Source organism: Lactuca virosa, chromosome 4, assembly GCF_052849685.1.
Source record: "Lactuca virosa cultivar CGN04683 chromosome 4, Lactuca_virosa_CGN04683_v6, whole genome shotgun sequence".
Taxonomy (NCBI): Eukaryota; Viridiplantae; Streptophyta; class Magnoliopsida; order Asterales; family Asteraceae; genus Lactuca; species Lactuca virosa.
In genome coordinates, this window is record NC_136429.1 from 192,816,126 (window position 1) to 192,824,751 (window position 8,626).

At 39.8% G+C, this 8,626-nt stretch overlaps 2 non-coding genes across 2 annotated transcripts; both read right to left on the bottom strand.

The window, feature by feature from the left end:
- Window positions 1-7,646: 7,646 nt before the first annotated feature.
- LOC145110669 (U2 spliceosomal RNA) lies at window positions 7,647-7,842 on the bottom strand. Its single transcript, XR_013710032.1, has one exon. It is a non-coding gene; the product is annotated as a U2 spliceosomal RNA (small nuclear RNA).
- A 620-nt stretch (window positions 7,843-8,462) lies between these two features.
- Window positions 8,463-8,626, bottom strand: LOC145110648 (U1 spliceosomal RNA). The gene has a single exon (XR_013710012.1). It is a non-coding gene; the product is annotated as a U1 spliceosomal RNA (small nuclear RNA).

Sequence of the window (8,626 nt, forward strand, 5' to 3'; positions counted from 1 at the left end):
TCATAGCAAAGGATATCAGCACGATTGGGGCTCAACCAATCCATGCCGATTATGACATCGAAGCTCTTTATGGAAACTGGCATAAGATCGATGGGAAAGGAATGATCGTCTAGGGTAAGAGTACAGCCTACGAATATGTCGTTGGTGCTCTCTTTCTTTCCGTTAGCCATCTCGACGGTAAATGTTTTAGTTAAAGGTTGGGATTTACATTTGAGTAGATGTTTGAATCCATGACTAACAAAACTCCTCTCCGCACCAGAATCGAAAAGAATGCATGCATAAGAGTTGTCAAGGAGGAACGCACCCGTAACAATGGTAGGATCAGCGACTGCTTCCTCCTGGACCATAGCTACCACCCGTCCTGTGTTGGCAGCTGTTATTGCCTTGGGGGAACTTATTTTGAAGTGCCCAACCTCTCCACAGCCATAAGAGGCTTGACCAGCGCCCGGTCCAGGAGCCTGATTGGTTGGTTGGACTGGTGCCTTGCAGAATCGAGCTGTGTGCCCCTTTTTACCACAACTGGTGCACAACATCTCTCGGCACTGCCCATGATGAAGGTAATTGCACTTGTTGCACAGAGGTAGATCTCCAGCATAGCGGCTGGGAGTTGTTGGAGTAACGGGAACTGCAGCAGGAGTAGTAGCAGCGTGGACTGCCACTGTTTGTTGTTTCTTGGCGGGCTCCTGTGAGAACTGGCCCTTTCGTTTGTTCCAGAATTTCTTCTTCTTCCCTCCACTCTCCTTTTGTGGTTCGGGAGCGGCTGTTACCTCATCAAGATCGACCCCATGATCTATCAAAGTCTGTGCGAGACACCTGGCGCTATCAAATGTAGTAGGACTAGCAGCCAAAACATTTCCTTTGGTTGGGGGCGTCAGTCCCCAGATGTACCTCTCAATCTTCTTGCTTTCCGGGGTGACCATTCCCGGACAGAGAAGAGCCAGATCGCAGAATCTAGCGGTGTAGGCAGCAATGTCGGAACCCTTCATCTTTAGGTTCCAGAGTTTGTGCTCTAACTTTTGCACCTCTCCTCTTGTGCAGTATTCGGCGAGCATCAGTTCTTTCAGACTTTCCCAACCCATGGCATTAGCCACTGGCAGGGTTAGGGATTTGACTTGACCGTTCCACCAGGTCAATGCTCTGTCGGTGAAGGTGCAGGCGGCGAACTTCACCTTGTTTGCTTCGGAACAGACGCAAATTTGGAAGATGGATTCGATCTTCTCGAACCATCGAGTCAGGGCAATAACACCTCCATTTCCATCGAAGGATCTGGGTTTTGCATTCCTGAAGTCTTTGTAGGAACACTCCTTTTGATGTCCCTGATCACCGAGGTTCTGAGTACCACCTCCGGATCCACCAGAGTTTACTTGTGCCATTGCTACAGTCACGGCGGCTGTAACTGCTGCCTGGAACATAACAAGATCAAAGTGAGGGGGTGGTGGTGGCGGAGTGTCGTCGTTCCTTCTGACGGGTCTTCTTCAGGGAGGCATCTTGTTCTAGAACAACCAGGAAGAAAAGGATGATAAGTCCCCTAAATTTAAATCAAGATATATGAAACAAGATATATCTCATTTTGAAATTTAAAGTGTTCTACTAAGCGATATATAGAGGAGGGTTACTATTGCAAGTAACTATCGCTAAGAAGGAATATGTAGCAACACTTGGAATGAATTTCTATACTATATTCGACTCTAGCTAAAATACTCCTATAGTATTTTAAGTTGTATGTTTTTGTCCTACCGATATCTGATGTATATATACTTGGTAAGTTTTAGGCTTGCTGCAACACCACACTCACTCCCAAGCACATGTTGGTCATGTCTCGAATAAATATAGTTGATCAGGCTATATTGACCCTAGACATGATTACATAACTGCCCAGGTTTAACCACAGTGTCCAACACCCAAAATACTTTTGTTTTGTTCTTCTTGTGATTCTTGTTCTAGTATATACATATTCTGAATATATTTATACTTTTATAAATTATTGATATATTTTTAAAGTATAATTCTTGGTCAGAGTGTTTTTATCCCAATGTGTTTATAGTTGTATATCTTTTATGATTGATATATTGAGTTCACTATAAACAATGCTCTGATACCAATCTGTCACACCACCAAACCGGAACGGCGGAAACGTTTGGGGGTGGATGACGTCATGTAAGTATCATAACACATGCATTATAGGAATCAAAGTACAGTCAACCATTGCATTAATAAGTATAAGTTTTACATAAGTATTTTAGACATTTCAAATTCAAACATCAACGTAGATACAGAAGACGACAGGAGTCGCAGTACGATAATAGGCAGTCTTCTCAAAAGCTTCGGGGGTGTATCTGTCTACTAGAGCCCTGAGAATACAAGTAAGTTTTGAAAGAGTATCAGCATAAAGCTGGTGAGTTCATAAGCATTTTGTTTTAGAAAGACGGTTCTCAATTCTTTTGAAAAGTGTGATATCTTTCTCCAAAAAAAACCTTATATTATCTGGTGTATTAAATGCATAAACCTTAAGTAAAATGATCCTTTGATATCTGTTGAAAGTGTTCCTCAAGAAAATCTCATATATTCTTATGAAAAGCATGATTAAACCCATTTCTTCTATGACTTCTTGGTTCATACTAGTCACGCATAAACCAAGGAGTTATGGAAGAAATATGAATATTCGTTAGTTGATAAATAAACCATCTGTTTATAAAATATTGATGTTTACCCTAGGAAAATCCTACATTTTCCTTAATTGTAAGTTATTAAGTTACCCGTTCAAAATCGGAAAGTACAAGTATCTACCATACTTATATTGTTTAAGCGTTGTTCTTTTTGAAAACCCTGGCTACTTCCAGTGATGGATATCAGTCTTATTACATAAGTAAGACTAGTTAAAAACGTGGTGATCTGAATCCTGAAAGTGTTGTTAATACCCTTCTGTGATAACTTAGTTATTAACTCTAAAGTTCGTTCGTTCGATATATTATTACGTAAATACATCGTTGTTATCTACATTGCGAGCTTTACGACCATACATTAACTTGATATGGCGCGAATCGGGCACCAGTATCCTTTATGACTTTGTCACCCGTAGACCTGGCGGTCCTACTGTAGCTAGCAGCAAGGTGCGGGATAGTCAGTCCCGTATAGATCTATAAACAAAAATCACGCTCTCCTTCGAGGAGACTCTGGTTCATAAGGGGTAGTCCTCCACTTAGTTAAGTTTGTAAGCGCCCAAGGACGTGTCTCCAATTAGATTAACGACTTTACAAGTAATAATACAGGAAAAACCCTTGTTGTTATCAACATGAATCCTTACAAAGTAATATCTTTTGTTTCATGATTCATAAGTTCATTTCCTTAGTTTTGAAAACTGCTTTTTCAAGGTTTGTATCCTAACACGTTTTGTTAAACTGATTCCTATATTCGATGTATATTAATAATGGAAATATATTTGAACACAAGATTACTTGTGCTTTTACTTGTATTCCCCCTGAAAACATTAAAAACTCAGAAAATGCAGGGGTATGAACTCACCTCGAGTGAGTGGTTTGAATGAAAGATCGGTATGAGATGTTGAGTGTCAAGTGAAGCCTCGAACACAATTAGGTCCTATTTAACATGTAATAACACATATATGATTCAAATTAGGGTATTTCACGACTAGACATGATAGGAAACCACCCTAAGGACTTGGAAACACTGGAACTAAGTGTTAGAACCATATGCGATTGAGTGAGGGAGGTGTACGGCCACCCTGAGGGTGTGTACGGCCATGGGTGTACGGCCCATGAGTGAACGGTCATACACTCATGATGAGATGTGCTTATCAGGTGTTTCCAAGGTTCTAAATAGTATCCAAAGAGTGTTCTAGGTCCCATGCTTAGTTGTGATGCAAGTTTGAGGCCAATAAAGATCATCAAAGTGGGTTTACGGCCCTAAGAGGTGTGTGCGTCCGTACAAGGGATGTGCGGCCGTATACCCTTCATGATCATGCTAAAGTTGTCGACTTTAAGGTGAATCAAGGCTAGGTTCATGTCCCACTAGAAGATAAAGGTCAAACTCTCACTTTGGAGAGCCTTTAACGGGTGTACGACCAACCTTATGAAGGTGTGTGGCCGTACCCTTCAAGGGATGAAGAACATGATGAAACTTGAAGAATCAAGGCTTAGATCAAGAGGTCTTTCAAGTATAACAAGCTAGAGGATGGAATACTCACGTTTTTTAAGCCTTGGAGGGTTCACAATTGAGTAAGCTTGAGAGAAAGGGAGTAGTGTGCAGCCATGAGAAGAAAGGAATGAAGGAAAGGAGGTCCACTCATATATATAGGGGTGGGTGTGCGGCCAAAAGGGGGTGTACGGCCGTACACCCATGTGTATGGCCGTACACCCATGTGTACGACCGTACACTCCTCCTAAAGGAGTGTATGGCCCGATTAACTACTTTACGACTTTCATAGCTCATCCCTAACCTCAACCTTGGTTGTACTTAAACGAACCCTTAAACAGTGCTAGAAGATAATAGAAACGAGTTCAACATTGATTGAATTGAATAGATGTACAAGATAGAAGTTCCGAGTTGTCACATTAGCTGCTCAAAAGGGTTGGAATATTTATCAAATGGACGTTAAGTCCGCTTTTCTTTATGGAACACTGGAAGAAGACGTGTACGTGCAGCAGCCACAAGGATACATGGTTAAAGACAGTGAGCATAAGGTGTACAAACTTCAAAAGGCCTTGTACGGACTTAAACAAGACCACAGGGCTTGGTTTAGCCGTATTGAAGCGTATTTTATTAAAGAAGGCTTTACAAGGAGCAAATTTGAACACACTCTGTTTATCAAGAAAACATCAGATGGCAAATGGTTGTTTGTAAATATATATGTTGATGATTTGTTGTACACAGGGAATGATGAAAGAATGTTGGAAGATTTCAAGTGTTCTATGGAAGGTGAATTTGAGATGACAGATATGGGAAAGATGAGATATTTCTTGGGAATTGAGGTGTTTCAAACTCCAGCTGGAATTCATGTGTCGCAGCAAAAATATGCAGTTGAAATTCTGACACGTTTTAACATGTTAGATTGCAACGCAATTGTGAATCCAATTGTTCCTGGTTGCAAGTTGAAGTTGGAAGAGGGAGAACCTGTGAATGAAACATTATTCAAGAGTTTGGTGGGAAGTTTGATGTACTTCACAACCACACGGCCAGATATCCAGTTTGTGGTAAGCTATGTCAGTAGGTTCATGTCCAGACCAAGACCAACAGAGGCTCACTTTGCAGCTGCAAAAGGGTATGTGATACCTTCAAGGAACGTTGGATTATGGTATATGGTACAAAAAAGGAGGAAGTGGCAAAATGGAAGTGTTTACCGACAGTGATTTCGTTGGGGATCAAAATGACCTGAAAAGTACGTCTGGGTACCTGGTGTTGTGGGATGGAGCTGCTGTCGCTTGGTCATCAAAAAAACAGAGCACAGTTGCGTTATCTTCTACGGAAGCAGAGTACATGGCAGCTGTAGCATGTTCCTGTCAAGTTATGTGGATTCGAGGAATTCTTGAGGAGCTTGGAATGAAGCAGGAAAGCAGTACAGTGATCAAGTGTGATAACACTTCCACCATCAAGCTTTCAAAAAACCCAGCCTTTCATGGCAAATGCAAGCATATTGAGGTTAGGTATCATTTTCTTCGTGACTTGGTTGGTGATGGAACTGTTGAGCTGCAACATGTTGGAACTAAGGAACAGATGGCAAATATATTTACCAAACCACTGCATCAAGATGTCTTTGTGAAGCTGAGAAAAAGGTTGGGAATTTGCTCTCTTGAAGACAAACAAGACTTCAATGTCTAGTTTGAGGGAGGGTTTGTTGAAGATTGGTAATTGCTTTTAATAAAGAATTCAAAATAAAGTTGGATAAGCAAGATGTGCACATGGTCTATGCACGTGTGTTGTACTTGGTCAACAGCTATTATCTTTTGCTTAAGGAGTTATCTTTTCTTATCCTTTGCTTTGGTAGTTTCTAGTTTCCTATTTTCTTGTTTATTTGTTATTTCCCTTTCACCGTACTTGTATTTATAGCCGCTTTGGCATCTAGAATGAAGCATCGTTTTTGTGTGAGAAATACACCTGTGATAATATTTATCAACCAATTCATTTTATACACACTTACACTTATTCTAGGGATTTGTTTCTAGGGCTTTTGCTATGGTTTATAAAGTTATTTCCCAGCATGTACAGGGGTGCGATATGTAGGTAGTGTTTTTGGACACACACACTTTCATTAAAGAAATTACTTTTTTGTAGAGTTTACCTATGTACAGTATAGTGTAGATTTATTAAGCAAAAGAACAGTTGGGGTAAATAAATGTTTTTAAGGAACGGAGTATAAACATATTTATAGGTAAAATTATTGGCAATTTAAGAGAAAAAAAGTAGGGAAAATCAACAAATGACCACAAAAGAAGGTGTGGTTGAAGAAAATGACCAAAAAATTGCAACTATCATAAAATGACCATGATTTCCATAGGAAGGGTCTCTGCGGAACTCGTTCAACTATGATAAATTGGAAAATCTCGGAGGAAGTGACATGGGCAGTGGTAAATTCGTAAAAACACAAAGAAGACTTAACAAAATTGAAAGGGTGCTGGTCAAAAAATTAGTTTAAAATCGAAAAAATTGTGTTTGAAATCGAAAAAGTTGTGTTTGAAATCGAAAAAAATTATGTTTGAACTTACCAAAATCAAAAAAAATGTGTTTGAAATCGTTTGGAAAATTTTTCTTTGAAATCGAAAAAACTTACCAAAATCGTTCTCTGGCATTATTTGTGAAAATTATAATTAGATAATCGACAATAATGTAGTTGCAATGCCAGAGGCTTGGCACAACCTGCTCAACTTTGTATCTTATATCTCAGGCTTAGGCTCAAAGAGACAACTAAGATTTTGTCGTGATCGTCCATCGTTTTTAATGATTCTCTATTTTTAGTCGTGAAGCTCTATACTTGATATGAGGACCTTGTATGACATATGTTCCACCGGGTTTGCAGTTAAACTCCCGGTTTTACATATTTGGACATTTTGGTGAACTCAATAGCCACAAAATCTTCATTACTTTACGAAACGGGATCCTGGTTTCTTAGTTGATGGGTGAAATGATTGTGTGGTTTTGATAATAGAAAGGGTGGGGAATGAATACCGGACGAATGGTAACCTGATGGAAGAGTTTGGCGTTGAAGGTGACGAATCGATTCCCATGCATGATGCATCCCTTGTGAATTTATACTTGTTTTATCATTTTTTGTATTTTTTGTGAGGTTTTGATAGTATGGATTGCTGCAATCAGTGATATGCATGGCAACTCTATCTAGCATTTTTGGGCAGCCTACAGTTGGAAAAGTGAACTGGTTCTTGCTATTGATGTTAATACCATAGTTTTCTTTAACTCACAAACTGAATTGGTTCTTGCTCAGTTTTCTTTGGTGCAGGGTATGTGGGATGACCTCAGGCATGGAGCGTACAAGTCATCTGGATTATTAATTAATCATGGTAAACTACAAGGGTCAATGGTACCTGCTGCAACTCTCCTTAAGTGCTTATAACTTTAGTGCGTGGAAGTGGCCAGCATGGATGCATTAGAAAAGCTAAGCTTAAACTTTGGATTTGGAGGGGTGCGCCATGCCAAGGCAATAGTGCAACGCCAAGGCGACACTCAAAGACCCCAATAGCAAGCTATTGTGACGGATCTTTCCCCATAAAAAATAAGATTAATATCGAGTGGGCCGATGGCCCACATATCAGATATTAAACTGATAAGAACAGATACTACACTTGATCTTAGCCAAAAGGCCGAGAAAGGTATGAAATTTCCGTAAACGAAAAGCCTTCCGTTTTGAACCCACTCAACATTCTCTGTTTGCTTTGTTTGAGGCGATGTGGGACTCATTAACTTTGCCCAGGTATTATTATTTTATTTTCTCATCCAGTCACATGCATGCAACCGACTCAACTAATGGCTTCACTGCAATCGCTTAATTTGCTTAATTAATATAGCTACCATATGTTAATATTAATATAAATTATAAACCATGAGACTACCCAACGCAGCAGCACAAAGAAATCTTGATATTTGTCATTAATTTTTTTATTTACCAGCTTCTAATCCAAGTTACCTATTCTATTTATTTGTTATTTTCAGGTTTAAGGTTTCTAAGGAGAGACAGGTATATATGTATCCTATCCTCATAACCACTTGATGATGGGGATGATTTGTTACTTGACTATGATCGATGCAACCTATCCAAATCTGAGTCAACAGAAACTATGCATGGGCCTAACCAAATCTGAATCAACAGAAATTACGCACGGGTTTCTTTTTTGGCTTTGAACTCCCTCTTATATAATATATATCACATACACCAACAAAGACAAGACGTCCGTTTGGAAATATATATTTATAATAATCTTAAAACTAGAGTATGGGTAGGGGCCGCACGAACGCAGGCCCCCGCTAACACAAATTATGACGTAGGTTCGACCAACTTGGGCCGACCTTAGACAGGCACCTCTCCGTAATGTGCAATGGAGATCAACAACCTAGGCCATGGATCTTCTTGATCGCCCAAAGACACCGTCCAGGTAAGTGA